Here is a 20,577-nt window from a genome sequence, read left to right on the forward strand (position 1 = left end):
CCTCCAACCTAACAGGCCCTGGCTCCACTCACCCTCCCATGTATTAACATGGGGTACACAAGAGATTTTATCGAATGGGTTGTCAGTTGTCTGTGGTAGGTCGTATCGTCTGGCTGTGGTAGGTAATGTTACAGCACAAGGCCTTCCACCTCAGACATGAAGCGACTTTAAGCTTTTCTCATCCTGACATCTGTGTCAATAAATTCTGGATCTTCCTGCTCCCTTCAGCCATGATCGCTGCCCTTGTTAAGACTGAAGAATCCTTCCGGCCTCTCCTCCTGTCTCCAGAGTAGTCACCATACAGTGTTTCTCAACCTGTGGGGTTGGGGTCAGGTTGCCTGAGACCATCGGAAAATCAGGTGTCTAGATTACAATTCACAACAGAAGCAATTTTACAGCTATGAAGTAGTAATGAAAATACATTTTTGTGGTTGGGGATCGGGTCCAGAACCACTGCTCTAGCAGGAACCACCGCAATCAGTGTAAGCCAGACAGCGCTGGATTCAAGCCTCTGACAATGTCCAGCTTTGAGCTTTTAGCTTTCACTCTTACCCTTCACTTTGGCTGCTTCTCCTAAGGACCACTGGTCTTTTCCTTGTCGTCTTCTGCTTTCCCGACTCCTTTTCTTTTTATTGCTACAGGAGGTTGAACAGAGGATGCTCTTGCTCTGCTCTGGTCTCTTCCTTGCTTTTCCTTGAGTAAACAGTACAAAAGAAATCAGCACCCGAGGACCTTAGTAGAGATCCCATCCCCATATCTTGCGCTCAGTTCTCCATAGTCTCTGATAACATGCCATCTTGTCATCAAAACCATTGATGACCTCCAATTACTCCCTGCCCGCCCACACGGCTTAGTCTTCTAGACACCATTGTTCATCACCACCTGACAAGTTGCATAGACTCTTGACCATTTGAGTTTTGTCAGCCTCTCTCTGTATGTGGAGACTCTTCCACCATTAGAGTGCAGCGGTGTCTGAAACGAGTCCTGGCCCATAGCTTGCACTCACTAAATATTTATTGAATGGATAAATGAATTCCTGAGTCCTAATGTTCTGTAGCCTCAGTTGCCTGGAGAACCCAGCCAGGCTGCAGGTGATGGGGGTGGGCCATGGGGGTAGGGGCATGAATAGGAAGAGGCTATTGAGATGGTCCAGAGTTCTTGGGGAGTAAACAAATATGGAAGAAATATGATTCAAGAGTGAAGTAAGAGGAAAATAATCAGAAAGACCACGAAAGGCTCTGGCTAGCGCTCCCGTTGGTGCTGAACCAAGGCCAGGCCTGACTTGCTCGCTTCAGCTGTTGAAGTCTGGTTCTTGTCATACAGCAACCCCGACATCTATTTTGATATCCATCTTATGCGTCTCTTGGCATGCAGAGGACTCCTATCATTTAGCAGATTTATAGAAATTAGGGAAAGCGGTGTGAAATGCCTCCTGCCGTATGGGAAAGGCAGAGAAACGGCTGACATTTGGCTTCTTGCCAACTTCACTGAAGTTTCCAGTTTCCTACTCCTGCCCTGTCTTGGGTGGAGTAGCCCTCTTATCAAACGTCTATTCTCTGGGTAGCCATAAAGACACATCCAGGCATCTGGTGGGGTTTGAATATTCAAAGACTCATATGGTAAACATGCATAAAACCCAGCATTTCGGTGCAGCTGTTTTAAGAGCCAAGGTTTTCTTTGTCCTAAGCATGGTCTGTTCCCCCTGCTTCTCTAGCCCTCACGGGCTGGAGCTGACATATAGGATGAGGCATGTGCCAAGCCCAGCTCCAGCCGAGGCATCATGGGCACAGCAGTCTGTGCTGCCACCACTCCCGTGTCATGTGGCTTTTGCGCAACTGACTGCTTGCTCATTATGGGTATGGTCCTCTGGGATTTTTTATTGATAATTGAAAGGTCCTTCCCTCTGGGTATACTTCTGCCCTGAGCCTTATTTTTGAATTATTCCAAACTGCATATTATGCGCAGTTTAAGTTGGTGCTTGGCTCTCAGGCCAGCCTGGCTCGCATTCTGTGGAAACGTACCTCAGCGCCACGTGATTGTCCTGGATGACACAATGCTGCCTTTGGTGTCCCTGAAGCTAAAAGAGCTTTATTTCCAAATTATGTGATAAACAATGCTGTGAGGTCAGCTTGACAGAAATGATCAAATCTCCCTCCATCTAGATACAGCTCACCCTCAGGCCCCAAGCTACTGCTTATGTATTCGTTCATAGGCCGTGTTCTTAGTTCTCGAGAAATTTATACTTAAAGAGGTGATGGTGATGGTGATGGTGATGGTGATGAGGATGAGGATGATGAGGATGATGATGATGGGGTGGTGGTGATGATGATGGTGTGTGTGTGTGTGTGTGTGTGTGTGTGTGTGTGTAGGAGTGTGTGTCTGGGTGTCTGAAGGGGGCACGTGCATGCCATGGTAGGAGTGTGGAGTCAGAGGACAACCTCAGGCACTGTTCCTCCCTCCCCCTCATCCTTATTTGTACAGAACATCTTGGTTATTCTTGTTCAGTTTTGTGTAAGTCAGATAGCCAGCCCACAAACGTCTGGAGCTTCTCCTGTCTCTGCTGTCCGTCTTCCGTCTGGGATTACAGATGTGTGCTCCGTCTCTCAGCTTTACAAATTCTGGGCACTCCAACTCCGGTCTTCATGTGCAGTGAGCAATTTACCCACCAAGTCATGTCTGGAACCCGAAAGAACATTTTCTAAAAGGGTACTGAGCACGTAGGATGCACAAAGCTCCCTGTTGCGAGGATCCATGTTCATACAGTGTCACGTGAAAACCTCGGTGGACTGCCGATCGACTCTGCCCATGGGAACCGCACACGTGTTTCTCATTCCTCTGCTTATCTTTCCTCATGTGCTGTTTACATCTGTTTACTCTCTGGTGGATGCCTCCACAATTCTTCTGTTTGCAGTGCTAACTGTGTGCAGAAGGAAAATGTCCTTGTTAACATATAACACCAGCCTGTAATTTCTCCAGAAAAGAATTTTGTTAGTGTTCAGATGAGTGTTACAGCTAATTAGGAACACACACTCATTGGTAAAGTAAATTGCCTGGGGTTGGCAGTAGGTAATTGCTCATGAAGTGTAATGAAGTCTTGCTTTCTCCATCTAGATAATATCAGTAGACGATAAGCACTTTCTGACTATGTCCAGTAAATTATGCTCAGACTCTGGCTATGAAATATTCATCTTCACCACTTTGGATAGAAGCATCCTCCTAGCGTGCTTCATATTTCTTGTCACCCTCACTTAAAAGAATGAACTATTTCAACCTTCACAGTGACTCAGCCACTGCTGTGAGCATGGTTAATTCTACTCCGCTAAGGATACACGATGACCCCAGAGCCTGTTGAGTTATGAGCTGTGCTGGGAAAATTCCTAGGTAAATGGTCTCAGGGTCTTAGATTTCTTGAGCCTTTGTGAGTCTTCTGATTCTTCGCACCATGTCATGTCCATACTTCCTGCCTTCCCTGCAGCCTTCCGTTCAGGGTGTACTTCTGGAGCATTCACTGTGTTGGGCTTTCTTCCATGTATAGAGAATAGAGTTCCATTGGAGACACAGTTTTGATGCTTTCCTTGTATGGGGTGCACCTAGAACTGGAAGAGGAAAACAGTACTGAGGCCCAGTTAAATCAGACGACTCATTTGCTCTGGTCTGAGACAATGCCCATCGTACTTAGAGGGTTGTACATCAAAGAATCCAAGAATGGTCTATGTTAAGAGTCCATTGCTGTTTACTTCTGGCCCAGACCTGAGCAAAATGGCTCATTTTATTGTAATCAGGCGACTCTTTGCTCATCTTAAACTCAAAGCCAGCGTGGTCAATGCTGCCAAGTCAATGATGCCAAACTTCCATTTCTGATTTTGCCAGCTGCCATGTGAATGACTCTACAAGTCCCTGTCACCTCACCTTCCTGGGCTTAGCAGGTAGTACTAGAGGCTTTCCCCAAATCGAGAAATTGTTCTAAGTCCTTCTTTTAAGATCTCAGCCTCCATTCTCCCTCACATTCAGTGCCTCAAGGAAGCACATTCATGTTTTCAAATACACGACACTGAGACTATCCAACTAGAGGACTTTTCTGCATGAAATCCACCAGGTGCCTTTGGTTTGTGAGCCACCATTTGGTTGCTTGGAATTGGACTCAGGACCTCTGGTAGAGTAGTTGGGTGCTCTTAACTGCTGAGCCATCTCTCCAGCCCCCCTGGTTTGCTCTTGAATAAAGACTCTTATTACTGAGAAACTACACTGATATAATATTGACCGATTGATAGATTAACTGATTGATTGTAAATGTGACCGTGAACATGGTCACAGTGCATGTGTGGAATTCAGAGGACAACTTTGGGAAATCAATTCTCTCAGGGCATCAGGCTTGATGGTCAGCACCTTAACCCACTAGGCTATCTCACTGGCCCCATTCCTGGAGACTTTACAGAAAAAGTCTGGCCTGAGCTATCTTAGCATGTTAGGCTTGGCCACCCATCCATCACACACCAGTTAAAGACTCAATAAAAGTGAAATGAGCAGAGAAAGGAGATTTGGTCAATGTGGCCACATCAGAAAGAGGATCAAATAAAGGAGTCCCCTTTAGTGACTCCCAAGTCCATCAGAAGGGCACTGACATGAGGTTTCATTTAAATAGAGGGAAAGAAGTACATTAACTAAGTAGCCCTAGTTAAGGTGTGGTCCTGCCTATCGGTTACCCACCATAGTTTGGTCTATGGACAAAGACGATCTAAGGTATTAGAACTATATGAAATCTCTTCCTAAGAGGCAAATTATTTCTCTGGTTGGCACCCAGATCGGGCCGTTCCCTGTCCCCTGTCCCCCAGTATGAAAGTACTAGAAATTTTAAAATTCACTGGGGTCCATTGTTTCAATAGGTAGCGCAAGGTCTTTAAGGTTCTTTCTCTTGTGCCTGGATCCTCCTAGAAGTGAGTGTTGTGTTTTACAAAAAAAGAAAAAGAAGCCAGGGATATGTTTGGTGGAGTTGCAGTATGGTGAGGTAGAAGGGAGTGCCTCTGCAGGCCCATGCTGAGGCATCCCTTCCCCTTGAAGGACCAGCCAGACGATGGATGGTTATTATAGAATAGAGTTTATTCAGAGCATGGAGAGGGGAGTTGAGGGGGTTGTAGGGACAAAGAAAGGCAGAGAGAAGGAGGGGAGAGCTGGCCATGAGCACATGGAGAGAGAGAGAGAGAGAGAGAGGTGGGGGAGGGGAATGGGGAGAGAAGGGACAAGGACAGAGGAGGAAGAGAGGAAGAGAGGAAGAGAGGAAGAAAAGAGAAGAGAGGAGAGGAGGAGAGAGGAGGGGAGGAGAGGGGAGGGGGAAGGGGAGGGGAAGGGAGGGGGAGGGAGAGGAGAGGAGAAGAAGAATCGAACAAGAGAGCAAGAGAGTGAAGAGGGGGCATTATAGTAAGTCAGGTACACCTGGCTATTACCAGGTAACTGTGGGGGTGGAGCCTAGAAGAAATGCCAGCGGTGGGTCCAAGGACTGGTGTGACTAGCAGTCTGTTTAAAGGCTTCATTTCTTCTTTCCATGCCCCTTCCTGCTCCAGCCTCCTGTCCACCGCTCTCTCTTTTCCTGGACCAATTGTACTCACCGTCATGGTACTTTATCTGTGGGCATTGTTCAGCCCCTTATTGGACAGGTGACAGTCTCCTTCCGGGCACCAATGGAGAACTGGCTTCTCAAACATGCTCTGTACTCCTACAGGCTTGTGTGGAACCTGACTTAGGTGGTCAGGATTGGCTAGGAGACCACCATCTAACCAACTCTCAATAAAGACCTTAAAGGCTTTTGCCTGTACTGCATCTTGGTGGGCAACTAAAAAATATTTGTGCAACACTGTTGGTCTCGTCACCATCCCTAGGAGTATAAAGGTGACCACTGCCTACCTCTGTGGGACAGCAATCTGTCTAAAATGAAAGCATTTCTAAGTGAAGTATTAAGGTTTAAAGAAGCATAGTCCTTCAAAATGCCCCAAGAATGATAATGTAGTTCACTTGGGAAGGCTGATGACTAAATTAGTTATGGTCTTCAAGTAGGATTTTGCTTGTTTTCTGAGTTCCCCTGATAGAAAGTTTACATCATTCCGGAAACAAAACTTTCCAAAGGAAACTTGGGATAAAATCGAAAGGAACAATGGACTCCAAGCCAAAGCCTTATTTACTGTAGAGCTTTTTCCTATAAATACAGTAACATCAGACTGTGAAAAGGGGGAGGAGAAGACGTCAGACTGCATAGCTGAGATCATCCTCTGGCTTTCTGTTTTGTAAATTTACACTTCAAAATAACCACACACCACAACTAGCAATGCCTTTCTTTACAAACAAAGCAAGGGCCATATAGTCATTTTATGATGAGTGTTTGCAGTATAATATCAAGCAGTGCATGCTTCCTGTGTTCTAGCCTACTGCAGGATATTCTTTGTGCACATTTCAATGCACAGTGACTGCCTTTTGAGGTAACTCTGAGGTGAATAAAAGATACAGATACCCCCTTTGAAGTAAAATACCAATTCTGCAATAAGGAAATAGGAGACTAGTTTCTTTTGACTCAATGTGAAGGACTATGGTTTAGGAATACAGATTCAGGTTGCCCTAAATGGCTAGTTCTACCTCACAAGGATTATATAAACTTATGGTCACAGCAAGGAAAAAAGGCACGAGTGAGTGTTTTGAAAACAGGCATGGGTGGGTAGAAAAGCTCTAGCAAGAAACTACACATATGTTGTCTGTAGAACATTCCTGGCATTAGGAATGGTGATGTTTGTTGGGACAACAAGAGTAGAGACATATTCCAAGAACTTTAATGGAAAATCAAGAGACCGTTAGCTCAGATACAGAAGTTGGTAGCAAGTGGTAAAAGTGGTAACAAACAGTCCAAGATAAATGCTGGCTCTTGACCTGTAACAGACACCATGTTCTTAGTTAGTCAACATCATATCTGCAAGATCTTTCACACAGATGCAGCCTCTTCAGAGAACCTTGAGATGTCCATTTAAAGTAATTTGGATCAAATTAAGTGCCTCTTTGAAGACTCAGATCCAAAGCATTTGAACCAGAGAGCATTCTGAGATGATAATAGCCAATTTTGCACCTCATGTTGCAGGGTGCAAAGAGTGTCTGTGTTAAAATAGAGTTTTCAGATGCAACAAACGGGCCTAGTTGGAGCTTGGGAATTCAGTTATTAGAGGTTCTCAGGAGAAGCAAAGCTGGGGCGGTAAGAAACATGCTTTAGAAGAATAATAGAATAGAATTACTCAAAACATGCTCACCAAGTCCTCAGACCCTCCCCAATAATCCTACTGAATCTGGATTTCCGGGAGTTAAGAGTATATGTGATGTTTTAACAAATGCAATTCTTACACTTTCTGAAGACTGGGAAGCCCTGGTACAGACATCAAGTTCCACAAAGGCCAGATGTGTTGAGTTCAGGACATGTGTCCACAGCAATTTCAGCTCCCAGGCACTATCAGGCCTTTGTCATTTTCAGGGCCTGTCAACTCAATATCAAGGGGCCTAGTTCAACTTTTCCAACATAAACAGGCAGATAACTAACCAGGTGCCCCAGTGAAAGGCTGACACTCCCCCAACATGCTATTAGGAGCAGGCTGAATGAGGTCAGAGAGAAAATAATGACCAGAAAAGAGTGGTGCTGATTTGAGCCAGATTGATGGCTAGCTAGTCTTATTGTAATATTCATGATGAGCTGAGTTTTTGTAATGGATTTAGCAGATGTGGACATCCTCCTGCCAGACTCCCTCTGTCTAAATGGGAACTGCAGTCACCCAATATGTTTCCTCATCCTCTGGCCTAAGATTGAGTTGTCACCCTCGCCCAGATACTCCTCCAGGCGCCCCAGATGGTACTGACTGACACACTCCAAGGATGTCATTATGAACACGTGTAAACCACATGAGGGGAATGACTTTCTGGAGACCAGATACATGGTACTACCCTCACCCCTGAGGGCCTTAAGATACTGCTGGGAGCAGCAGAGGTAACTGGGTCTCAGGTGTTGGGAGGTCTTGGAAAATCAAGGATCCATTGGAAACTCTTAAGCAGAGGATTCTAGGCAGACAGTGGGAAATTCTCTAACGAGTTAACGTGACAGCAATATATGTTTGAGTTCTGGCATTTTCTGTCTTCTTTAATTCCAATGCTGTTCAGCTGCCTAATTGAGGGAGAATCTTTTTGGAATCCAGGTAATGTCACTATTTATCATTCTCTCAGAAAATTTAAATGATTTATTGTTATTTATTTTACAAACAGTATGATAGCTCTGGCCAGTTATAACACAAAGGCACATAGTGACACAGAATTGACAGAGTCGCTGGATAATTAATGGTCTATGACATAATTGACTTCACAAACTAAAGAACCTCATTAATCAGGATGCTGCATCTGATTTTTGGGAGTCAGGACCACCAGAATTCAGATCACTTGTCAGCACAGGGGCTTTGGTCCAGCTTTCTAAATGACACTTGGTTAAGACAAGCACTTTTCACTATTTCTAGTGATGTAGCGAAACCAAATGTCCACACGAGTGTTACCTCTGCTGTGGCATTCGGAAAGCTGGCGGGCCCTGTTCCTCTTGCAAGGGTTAATTTTCATCATCTACCTGACTGGTTTTAGAACCACCATGGCAATATAATTCTGAGTATATTGGAAGGTGTCCCAGGAAGGTTTAACTCAGAAGGTTGAAAGGTGGGGAGGCCCACATTGACTGTAAATGTGCCACCACTGTAGGCTGGAGTTCCAGACTGAATACGAAGGAAAAAGGGGACTGGGCACCAGCACTCTTCCCTCCTTCATTCCAGACTGTAGAAGCAGCACAACCCTTGGCCATGCCTTCACTGTCATAATGGACTATGTCCCTTCTCAGGCTGTAAAGGAAAACAAACTCTCCTTTCCTTAAGTTGCTTCTTGTCAGGTTGTTTACAGCAGTAAGAACATAACTAACAGACTCTTCAATGTCCTGGCTGGCCACAGCACAGATCTCCTGTGGGAGCTTCAGCTTAAATCTCTGAATTGCGGGAAGGTGTTGAGGACCCTAGAATGAATTAGATTTTGAAATGTCTTGCCAGTGGAACGTTTTTAAAGCCAATGAAGGAGAGATCACAAACCTCAGGGGGCCCATAGGGTACCATTTGAGAGGAACTGGGGACAGAAGTCTAGCAACTAGACTGTTTCAAGGAAGATGTATGACACCATGCCCAGCGATACCTCATTGGAAGCATTTTTTCCTTCCTGCAGACCACAGTGATACTTAGTGTACGTTTTAATTCTCTCTCCCAAGACCAGAGAACAAACAAGTGTGACAGTATTTTTGAAGGGCTCAAAATCCTCAGTAAATCTGAGGTAGGACTTTCATGGTGATTTTCCTGTCTTGCACCAGGTGGATATGACCTTTGGAAGATGGAGGTAGGAGCTGACAGGATCCTGGAAGGAAAGGAGCTGTCCACAAACACTGCTCTAGTCTTTGGAAGTTGTATCTCTGAAGATGTAAGACACAGTGGAGGCCCAGTCACAGTCCAGAAACCTGAGCGCCTGAGTGGGTTGGCAGTAATACACACTTAAGACAGACAAAACACACTTGGGGACACCATAGCAGTCCAACCTGCCCATTGACAGGGATATTGATTGGGATATTTTGGTTTACTTGGACGTTGGCTTTAGAGCTCCCTTAACTGACTCTCTTCCTAGAATATTACCTATTTCTAGAATAAACAGTCTTTTGAACTGTTTATTGAATTATTTTCTGGTGTCAGAACCAGAGAGAAACATCTCTGAAAAAGTCACCAAGACTAGAAGGGCTAATGCATTAACCATTGGTCTCCAGTATCTGCACAGATGGATTTATTAGACTTCAATCTCTCCGGAGATCACAGACGATCTAGACAACTGGAGGGACAGAGGCAAGTAAATACTCCGAGAAGATGTTTAACAACAAAAAAAAAAAGTTTCCACCTTGCAGAATGGCTTATGGAGCTTTCTTTTCAGAGAAGTGAGCAAGCTTGTAAGTGGTTTCAGACACTGCAAAATTAGACTTCTTCTCAAGGAAAAGTGGCCTGAAAGAAAACTCATAGGCTAACAAAAGGAAAGGAAAAAGTACTCTAATGTTTCCATCTCACGTCTTTGGATGGGAAAGTCAGATGGGATGTGTTTAAACACTTCCACATCCCCAAAAGATATCCAGGCATGGGAACTCTTTGGGAAGAGGGTATTTAAACATATAAGTTCAGCTGCTCCTGTCTTACCTGAGTGCTGTAGTCACACGATAATCCTCATAGATAAATCATAACACTGTCCTAGTTATTGGAAGGCCACGCTACTGACAGGACCATTAGTGAGTGCAGGTGTGCTCACAGGCCTGGGAACGAAGAAGTCTTTCCACACTGGATACGGGAAGATTGTGCTTCAGTCAACATCTGCAGCTGTTATCAAAGTCAGTGGTGCAGATGCTGGAATAAAAAGAGTTGGGAATAGCTAAGCTCTGGGGAATCATTTGCCCCTCATGGGCCCGACAGAACCTGGGGACCATCCATGGCGTGGCCGTGGCTCTTGATAATTGATCATTACTGAAAGGCTAAGTAGAATGCAGAATCTAGATTAGATCCTGGACCAATAGGAAAGGGACATCCATAGGAACACTGGTTTAGTTTCATTTCTGTTGCTCTGTTAAAAATAGTCTGATGCCCTAAAAAAAAATTTAGGGAAAAGGGAGCTTATTTGACTTATAGTATAGGAGATTACAGTCTCCTATAATAGGAAAGTTACAGTGGCAGTAGCTCAAAGTAGCTAATAAACTCCATAGTTGATAGCACGGAGAAAATGTATGCATGCATGCATGCATGCTTAGTGCATGTTATTTCTACTCTTACACAGTCCAGGTTCCACATGTCATCCATGGAGGAAAATAAATGAGTGCATGCAATGGTCATTTGCTTGCTTATGCTTGTTTTTTTTTTCCTTCTACTTTTATGCAGTTTAGGACCACCAGCCTAGGGAATGTTGCCACCCACAGTGGTTTGGGTCTCCCCACATCTAATGTAATTGAGACAGTTCCCCACAGTCTTGCCCACAGGCCCACCCAGTGCAGACAATCTCTCCTTGAGACCCTCTTCCAAGGTAATTTTGAATTGTTACAAGTCAACAATTATAGCTAATTACCCTAAATGGTGAAACCTGCATAAAGCATGTAGTTTAATACCAGCCCACCAAGGTGTATTGCTCAGTTTGTGTTAACATTAGGGAAGCTGAGTGTACAGCATATGGTAAATCTCTGAGCGTCTTTTGCAATATTTTATGTTTAAAATTACTATGAAAGTTTAAAACTATGTAATTTTAAAGCCATATTGCTTTTAGCATGTAATACGGAAGAATAAAGTCAACCAGGCAAACCCGGGCACACACAGAAAAGCCCTTATCCTGTGTAGCCAGTGTTGAACAGCAGAGCTCTAGACAGCAGTCACCATGTGGAAATGTGGGTTCTAGTTCCACAATTTCCTTAAGAAAAAACTTTTTCAAGAATGTTTTGTCTGCTCGTGTTTTTTTTTTTTTTTTTTTTTTTTTTTTTTTTTGGTTCTCTTTTTTCGGAGCTGGGGACCGAACCCAGGGCCTTGCACTTTCGTGTTTCTTTTTTTGAAAATAGTTTTTGTTGGCTCAGTTCACTCTGATCACAGCTCACCTCCCCACCTCCCAGTTCTTCCTCATTTTCCTCCCACCCTGACCTATAGTCCTTCCATCCCTTATCAGAAAACAAGCGAGCAGTTAAGGAATGATGATGATAATAATAATGATGATGATGATTATGATAATAATGATAATAATAAACAATAAACAATAAGATAAATCAGAATAGCACAAGACAAAAATGAAAGAGTCAACGAGAAGGCCACAAGAAACACACACATAGACACAGAGACACAGGCATTCTCACACACGGGAATCCTATAGGAACCCAAAACAGGAAGCCATAGTAAATCTGCAAAGGACCTGTAAAGTTAAAAAAGGAAAAAAAAATATGCCCTGACTCAACATTCAAGACAAAGAACTCCCGACTTCAAAGATGCCACTGGGTTCATTTTCTGTTGGCCGTCCACTGCTGGGCATAGGCCCACCCCTAAAAGTGGTTTGCTTCAGGGCCTCTTCAGGGTAGGCCCTACACTCAGCAGCAGCAGATGTCTAACGGAAAAAGAATGAGACAGCAATTTTGGATGTTACTTGTCTAATAATGTCCTGTCAGAGCCCTTCCTTTTTATCTTTAAATAACAACAACAACAACAACAACAACAACAACAAAAAAAAAACCAAAACCAAAACCAAAAATGTTATCTTAATTTGTTAAATTTTTATTTCATTTATTTCTTACTCTTTACTTCAGCCCTATGGATTCCTTCTGTGTATGTATTATTACAGCTTCCAGCTTAGCGGTTTGTTTGTTTGTTTGTTCTCTATGGAGTTTCTGAGTGTTCTGACGAGACGAGTGGGTCTCTGTTCTTGTGCCTTCTCTTAGACTCTTTCCTTTCTTCTTGGTGTGTCCAATTCTAACATGTTAGTGTTTTGTTTTATCTTATTATTAGTTATCATTATCCCCTCTGCCAAAGTGGGTTTTTTTAAATTCATAGACTCTCTTGGAAAGCACTAATTTTTCATTTGTTAGTGGTTAATAATTGAAGATAGCTTCTGGGTGAGGGTCCGGAGCATATATGTCCACGTCTCCTTTTAGCTCTAGGACTCCACCCGGTGCAGACCTGTGCAGGCCCAGTGCATGCTGCCTCAGTCTCTGGGTGCTACTCCTGTTGTATCTAGAAGGCCCGATTCTCTTATTTCCTTGATGTCATCCACTGACTTTGGCTCTTAACACTCTTTTAACCCTTCTCTTCCACAGATTCCTGACTTTTGAGGGGAGGGATGTCATGGAGACATCCCATGTAGGGCTGAGTGTTCCAAGGTCTCTCTGCATGTTGTCTGGCTGTGGGTCTTTTTATTTATCCCCCACTGCCGTGGAGGAAGCTTCTCTGATGATGAGTTCTCTGGTCTATGAGTACAGCAGAATGTTATTAGGAGAATGTCTTTTTATTGCTGTCTTTTTTTTAGGAGAACACTAGTATTTGGTTTTAGCCTAGGTCCCTCTCCTAGCTAGTGTTGGGTTCTTGGCTACTCAAGTAACATTAGGTCCACAGGGGTGAAGGCTCTAAATTGACACCAGAGTGAATTCTACCTGTGTTATCCTCAGTCATAGGGCCTTATTTTGCAGAGATCGACCAACAGCTTTGGCAACAGCCTGAACAGTTTGGGAATCCCTATGGGTCTCCTTTGACTGTCATCTTGATTAGACGTAACCCATTCTGGGTAGCAGAAACTTCCTTTGGTAGTGAGATATGTCCTGCTGGAGCTCTGTCTCCTCTGTTACTTGGCAACCTCGTTTAGACCACCTTCATACGTGCAAATATTTTAGGAAGTTTTAGGTTTCCATATGACCCCTCAGATGGCCCTTAGTTTTAGCTGTCTCTCCCTATATTCTTTCTCTTAGACTCCTCTCCCCTTTCTTTCCCTGTTTAATCCTTCCATTCTAGTCTCGTTTACTCATCCATCCATAATTGTCTATTGTATTTCTCCTTCCTAGGGATATCTATCCCTGCCCGCCCCCCCTTGAGTCCCTTACTGTATACCTAACCTTTGTGGCTACACAGACTGGAGCTTGCTTATCGTTTTCAGGTACTTTAAAAATGTGCATGTGTGTATGCTTCCCTGACGATTAAAACGTTTTTTGTTTATTTGTTGTTGTGTTTTACAATACTTCAGGGACACAGAGCACATTGTCACGCACACAGATAGGACTTTTATTCTGGACAGAGCAGAGCAGAGCAGAGACTGTGCAAGAGAATTCTCTAGAAGCTTTAAGAAGGTGGTGTTCCGGGCCTCATCCTTAGAGGTTTCAATTGGGTAAAGCCCTATGCCCAGGTTATTCTAGGTTATTCGTTTTTAGTAAGCATTCTAGGTGACTTTAGTATAGGAAAGTGACATACTCCTCTCTAAAAGACGATCCTTAGTTAAGTTTCTTTTTTCTTTTCCTCGTTATCCGTGATAACCAGTGCTCCTTCAAGACCAGTTCCACTGTAGGTCTAGAGGTGCCTCACTCTGTGTGAGCGAAGGCAGAGCACTGAGTATAAAACACACGTGCCTCGAAGACGTACTACAAACTTAACGGGCAAAGCATCCTAACATTTTACTATTAACAACAAACGATATCAATATTGATTAAATGTTGACGCGAGAACATCCTATGTGTGGTTCACATTCTAGCTATTTTTATTGGACTTACCTGATCTATGAAACTTTGATGAAGAGGCATCCTCTGACTTCGGCACATAATGGCGAAAAGAGCACCTAGTGTTTAAGCATCACACACGTGCCTAAATTACCAGGCACGTGTGTGTGTGTGTGTGGTACAACGTTAGAGCATTAAGCACTACCCGTGTTGCAGTAGCCATCTGTGAGAGCTGGATAAGATTTCCGACACTCAGTGTCCTCCAGTTGCTGTATCTGCCATCAAGAGTCATGAGTAAAGGACAGTCACATGACCAATGGGTCAATCACATGACTAATATGTCGCAGTCTATTGCAAGCACCATTTCTAGGTGTAGGCACAAAGGTTTTGTGCACTGCCTGAATATCCTTATGCTATTCAAATGCTGATTATCCTGCCCCCAATACTGTGTTGCAGTCCAGACATGGCATTGTAACGCTTTCTCTAAGAATCTCCTGTTTCAAGTTTGTGTAAACAGTGCTCCCCATTCATTCTCTGACTTGTCAATAAAAGCTGACCATCCAATGGCTGGGCCAAAGAGGACCAGACTTCCACTAGCTGGGGAACTTGGGGGGTTGGGGAGGGATTCTCCACCAGGAAGGGGTCTAGAGAGCCTTCATGAAAAAACACCGGAGCCCAGAGAGCCAGTCCAGTACTAAAATGCAAGTATGTCAGGACTTTGGACTGGGAGGGAGCCAGAGGGTTATTTTAGAGGGTTAGAATAGATCAGTGACTTCTCAGGTTTTGTGTTGGAAGCTAATTAAATACACGTTACAGTCTCAGTCTCCTTCATTTGAGAGTTAGCTGGGGATAAAGAAAAACTGCCCCTTAAGAAAAAAAGCCTTTACATCTAGGAGACTCCACAAAAGCTACATGTTCTGAATTAGGTATTAAGAAAGCATAGACTAGGGCAATGGTCCTCATGTCAGATTAAGTAATAATATCTTAGAGCCAGGCACGGGGGTGCGGACCTCTAATCCCAGCATCCAGAAAGCCGAGGTAGAGGAAACAGGAGATTAAAGGCAGCCTAGGCAAAATAGTGAAGACTTTTCTCAAAAAGCAAACAAAACTGAAATATTACGTTGGGGAATCATAAGCAATAGATGAAAGAAGCCTCTAGGATATCTTCATGCTGATGGTAGAGTTATTCAGTGGAGAAAAGGCATCAAGACTGAGACAAGATGCCGATAACAGAGGAAGAGTTCGAGGTCCTAAGAGTTGGTCAGGTTGTCCACAGTATCTCCAGGTCTACTCCCATCCCATCCACACATCAAACCCCTAAACATTATTACCTCAGTGCTGGCTTTACTCATTTTTATCCTTAAATTTTCACTGAATGTAAGGACTGTGGCGTGAAATCTTGACACACGTATTTTTCTATGTCACTATATGGCCATGCATCAGTCAGCCACAGCTGAGCTCTGAGACCTACCTGCACCGTCAACTGATTTGCTCATTGTGCAAACATCGTGGGATGCACTGACACAGCCTCAGAAGGAACAGGCTGCTACAGATGGGATTTGGAATATCTCCAGGCTCGATTATTTAAGCGTATGGCCACCAGTCTGCGGTGTCACCTGAGGTGGCGGGTCCTTGATGAAATGTAGCCTATGGTAGGTACATCTTCCCACCACTGAGAGCACATACTTGAAGCAGAGACTGAATAATTTTTCATAACAATTTACATATTACCTTCTGGTACTACCATCAAGATGATGTAGTCTGTCCCATACCAAATTTTGATTATGCCGCTGCATGGCGAAGTGACTCCTACAGTCGGGTTAACCTACTCATCATTTCAAAGTAGCCACACGTGCTTGCACGAGTGCATGCTATGTGCAAGTCAGGCGTGCAGGAGTCCGTGTGTATGGGGGAGGGAGTATGTGCGTGCGTGCGTGCGTGCAGGAGTGCATGCGTTTGTAAAGAGAACCTACTCTCTCGGCAAATTCTCAGGGTGCAGCCTACTACGTTAGATGGCTAGCCTGGCTCATCCTTCATGACTTTGAATCATGCTATCCCATTTTTCCCACACCTCTGTTAGCTCCATTTTATTTTCTATGTGTTTAATTTTTTTTTTTTTTAGATTGCGCGTATTGGTGAGACCATGCAGTATTTTAATTCCCACTTCTGGTATTTTACTGAGCATGATGTTACTGAGACTCACCCATGTTGTTACAAATGACAGGACCTCATTTTCAAAGGCTGAATAATAATCTGTTGTATGTTTGCAGCACAATTTCTCAGTCAACGCCTCCACCAGATCAATTCCCCCCATTCGAAAGTTTTCTGGCATCACAGGGGATTGAACCCCAGATTTTTTATGCTAAACGTGCTCTAGCACTGACCTACAACCTTGGCCTTCCATCCACCCTTCATTGGGTATCTCAGTTGTCTCCATGTCTTAGCTATTCTAAGTCACTCTATAATGAACATGGATTTAGATAGCTTTATATAGGAACTATTTCATTGACTTTGAGTCAAACTCCGCAGGAAGAGGCTAGATCATACCACAGTACCATTTTGATCTCTTTCAGAGCCTCCATACTGATTTCCACAATGTTTGCAACAAATATTCTCATACCCAACATTCCTTTAACACTGACCTCTGGCCAAACCTCTGGTGTTATTTTTGTGTCTTTTTGATGAAGCTATCTTAACAGATGTGAAACTACACCTAACTGTGTTTTGATTTACATTTCCCGAGGGATCAGAGACATCAAGAACTTTTCATCTAACTATTGGCCTTGTTTATGTTTCCTTTGGAGAAACGTTGTGCTGGTTAGTTGTTGAGGTAAATATTAAAAATACCTGAACCTTTTATCCTGCGCTAGCACTGGCACCCGTAGGGTCACATGGCCCTGCGGGTTATCTTTATCTCAGTGGCTCTATGCTACCCCAAGTACTCTCAGACCCAAGTGGTCCATGAGCCATTCCAGCGCGCACCTTGCCATGCTGGTCCCCGGAGTTAGTTCTGGAACCGGAGGGCCATATGGAACTAACCATAATTTACGTCTGGTTAGTATCTCTCCCAGGCGTCCTCTCCTAGCCTCGAACTCTCTGGTTCCAACTACCCACTAAAATCATGACTCAATAAACTGTAACTTAACAATCAGATTTATATGTTAAATTCTCAACCCACAATACATCCACACAATAAACTCACAACCAAATGATAAAGATATAAACTGCCCACCTAGATAAGATAAATTGACCTATGGAAATCTGTCCCTTAAGAAATATTCTTGGGGTTGGGGATTTAGCTCAGTGGTAGAGCGCTTGCCTAGCAAGCGCAAGGCCTTGGGTTCGGTCCCCAGCTCCAAAAAAAAGAAAAGAAAAAAAAAAAGAAATATTCTTAACAGCCTGTATCTGTGGAGAGATGCATGGTGAGGATTGTTTACATCTTCCTCCATGTTGTCTCTCTGCTCCTTTTTGCCTCTCCCTTTCCTTCAAAAATTTGTTCCCACCTCCTTTCCTTCTCATCCAAAGACAAGCTTCATTTTATCTTGTGTCTGCCTTCACCTGCACATAGATATCAACCTCACTTCACCCTTTCTAAGTATAAAACAAAAAACCCTTTTCTCTCTCAAATATTTGTGAAGTACAACTATTGCCATTCTGTAATTTATAAAGCATAAACTACACCTAACACCCAGTCCAACATTTATCAGTTAAACAGAACATTTAGTTATCTAGTCCAGCTTAAGAAAGAATTAAAATCCGTGTTATATCCTGGCTAGCTTGTATATTATCTGATAACTTTCTAATTAAATATGTCTTCTCAAAGTTAATAGCCTGTATAGGCTATAACTAGTTTCAACCTCATCAGAAATCTGAGAATGACCAATATTATCTGAAAATATAGGAAGCCTAACATAGCTCCCTGAACCGAGACAGGTTATAGAGACTGTTTTCTACTTTTGCAGTCCCCTGTTAGCAACATGTGAGAGCAAGTCTTCAGCCTTTTGGCCTACGATCATCTGAGAGACTTTTGAAATCCAGATTTATGAAAGGCTGATTATTCTGGCTCGGCAGAAGTTACCAGTCGACTATCCTGCAATGTGTCCTTTTCTAGACAGGATTTGTCTATAGATGAAATAGGCAATTTTTGCCCAGTGGCTACCTAGCCACAATGCCTAGTTTTTTAATAGCAGTAAAGAACTTGGTGTTGTATAGGCACAAAGCCTATATATGACACTAGCAATATTAATTTTAATCTTAAATCAATAAGAAGTTCATATAAAAGAAAATCTAAGCTTGTATCAAATAAATTCTGTACCAATGTAAAAGATTATAACTTTAGCTTAGTAACAAATATAAGGATTTCTACCAAATGAGATTATGGCTGTACAATCAATTTGAACTAATTCCTCCCTGTTAAATTATGACCATTTCTAAATTCTCTAGAAAGACAACCTTAGAATAACCACCTCCAGCCTCCCAAAGTTTAGGGACTCAGAGTGATGATGCTTCAATAACTTCTTCAAGCTGTATGTGGGTGTTGAGATATCCTTGAGGGGAGGGGGAGGGAAAATGGGGGATTTGCTCAGCCTAAAGAAGGCCATCCAACAATTGTTGTGGCCTGATGTCTGTCTTGACTGGAAAGTCCCTGAGATCAGGAATCCAAGCAGGCCAATTCAGCATTCTGATGATGAGCTTCACCAAAGCTGTACATTCTGTAATATATAAATCTCAAAACAAAATTTTAGTATCACTGAGATACCTTTTTGTTTGATTCTCATGAATCTAGTTTTTCAGGAGGTCGACCTTTATCAAATCTGATCAGAATAACTCTGGAAGGTGTCAGAGCCTAACCAGCCTTTTTAAAAACACAAACACAAAACCTTTCTTCTAAAATAATGTGTTCTTTAGTCTGTTACCAGAAAAGCTTGTATCTTGCACTCTCTCCCAGAGAAATAATATAACCACAAGATTCAAAATCATACCATTATGAAAATTAAAACAATTTAGAAAACTGAAGTATATATGAGCCTGTTAGGCCTTTTTAATCTGTCATGTCAGGAAATCAACTCAAAATTCCGGTAGAACCCACGGTAAGAGAATATGAGCCTCCTGCTGTGGTAATTTAAAAAATAACCACAAATCCTTGCTAGCCAGCATCGATGAACCATATGACCTTAGTGGGGTAATTCATAAGACAAGTTAATCACACTTTTATTAATACCAATATCAATAAGTAAGCAACTAGGATTTTAGCCCAAAATACAACTATCTCTTATGTTCTCTACCTGGAGCCTCAGACTTTTATTTATTAAAAACTGCTGTGATATATGTCTGTATTCACTCTGCCCGGTGTACAGACTTCTATTTTTTAATAACTTTTGTAATTGGCAAATATACCACTCTCTACTTGGAGTCAGTGACTAACAGGCAGCTTGTCTAACCAGGATTTTAACTCAAAATTCCCGTGGAGCTCATGTTAGAGAATATGGGTATGCTGAAGGACTTAATAAAGCAGTATATCTTCACCCGTCTGTTAAGTTCTCTACCTGGACGTCAGACTTTTATTTATTAATAACTTCTATCATATATATTCTATCATATATGTCTGCATTCGTTCTGCCTGGTGTACAGACTCCTATTTTTTAAATAACTTTTAATAACTTTTCCTTCTAAAACTTTATTCCCACCTCCCTTCCTTCTCATCCAATGACAGGCCTCATTTTATCTTGTGTCTGCCTTTGCCTGCACATAGACATTAACCCACAGTTAGTTTCCGTCAACTTGATACAAAACACTTACCTTGGAATAGGGAACCTCGGCTGAGGACTTGCCTCCTTGGATAAGTATAGGTAAGTCTTGGGGGATCATTGCTGGCATTTTCTTGATTGCTGATAGATGTGGGACATCCAAGCTCACTGAGGGTGGTGAGGGGCTTTTGTGATTGTCCTGGCTGCATAAGAAATCTGACTGAGCAAGCCAAGGGGAGCAAGCTGGTAAGCAGCACCCCTCCATCCATCACCTTTCCCCCTCCACTGCCTGCCTTGGAGTCCTCCCACGATGGACCCTAGCTGTGGAATGAAATAACCCATTTCCTCTCCACATTGCTTTTGGCCATGGTCTTGACCACAGCAATAGAAAACAAACTAGGACAAATATCTATTCAGGGCCTTTGCCTAATTTTTTTTAGTTATTCACTTCTTTGCTCTTCACAAAAACATTTTGTTTAATTAAGATAATTTTGAAGGTCAACAAGAGAGCACTGTGAATAAAAGTACTTGTATCCAAACTGGTGACCT

General features: G+C 43.0%; 2 long non-coding RNA genes across 4 annotated transcripts in view; one reads left to right on the top strand and one right to left on the bottom strand.

Moving 5' to 3' along the window:
- LOC134485581 (uncharacterized) overlaps nucleotides 1-20,577 on the top strand; it is a 120,848-nt gene that overhangs the window by 59,509 nt on the left and 40,762 nt on the right. The gene's annotated exons all lie outside the window — the stretch shown is intronic.
- Nucleotides 407-20,577, bottom strand: part of LOC102551152 (uncharacterized) — a 57,594-nt gene continuing 37,423 nt past the window's right edge. Inside the window, exons 3-5 of one of the 2 annotated variants that reach the window (XR_015670555.1) lie at nucleotides 20,081-20,231; nucleotides 10,266-10,469; nucleotides 2,069-3,596 (exon numbers count right to left, since the gene is read on the bottom strand). This is a non-coding gene — a long non-coding RNA (uncharacterized LOC102551152). Of the gene's footprint in view, nucleotides 694-2,021; nucleotides 3,597-10,265; nucleotides 10,470-20,080; nucleotides 20,232-20,577 lie in introns of those variants that run through there. The other variant, XR_015670553.1, reaches the window with a different exon arrangement.

Source organism: Rattus norvegicus, chromosome 2 (genome assembly GCF_021556685.1).
Source record: "Rattus norvegicus strain SHRSP/BbbUtx chromosome 2, alternate assembly SHRSP_T2T, whole genome shotgun sequence".
In the NCBI taxonomy this organism is placed as follows: domain Eukaryota; kingdom Metazoa; phylum Chordata; class Mammalia; order Rodentia; family Muridae; genus Rattus; species Rattus norvegicus.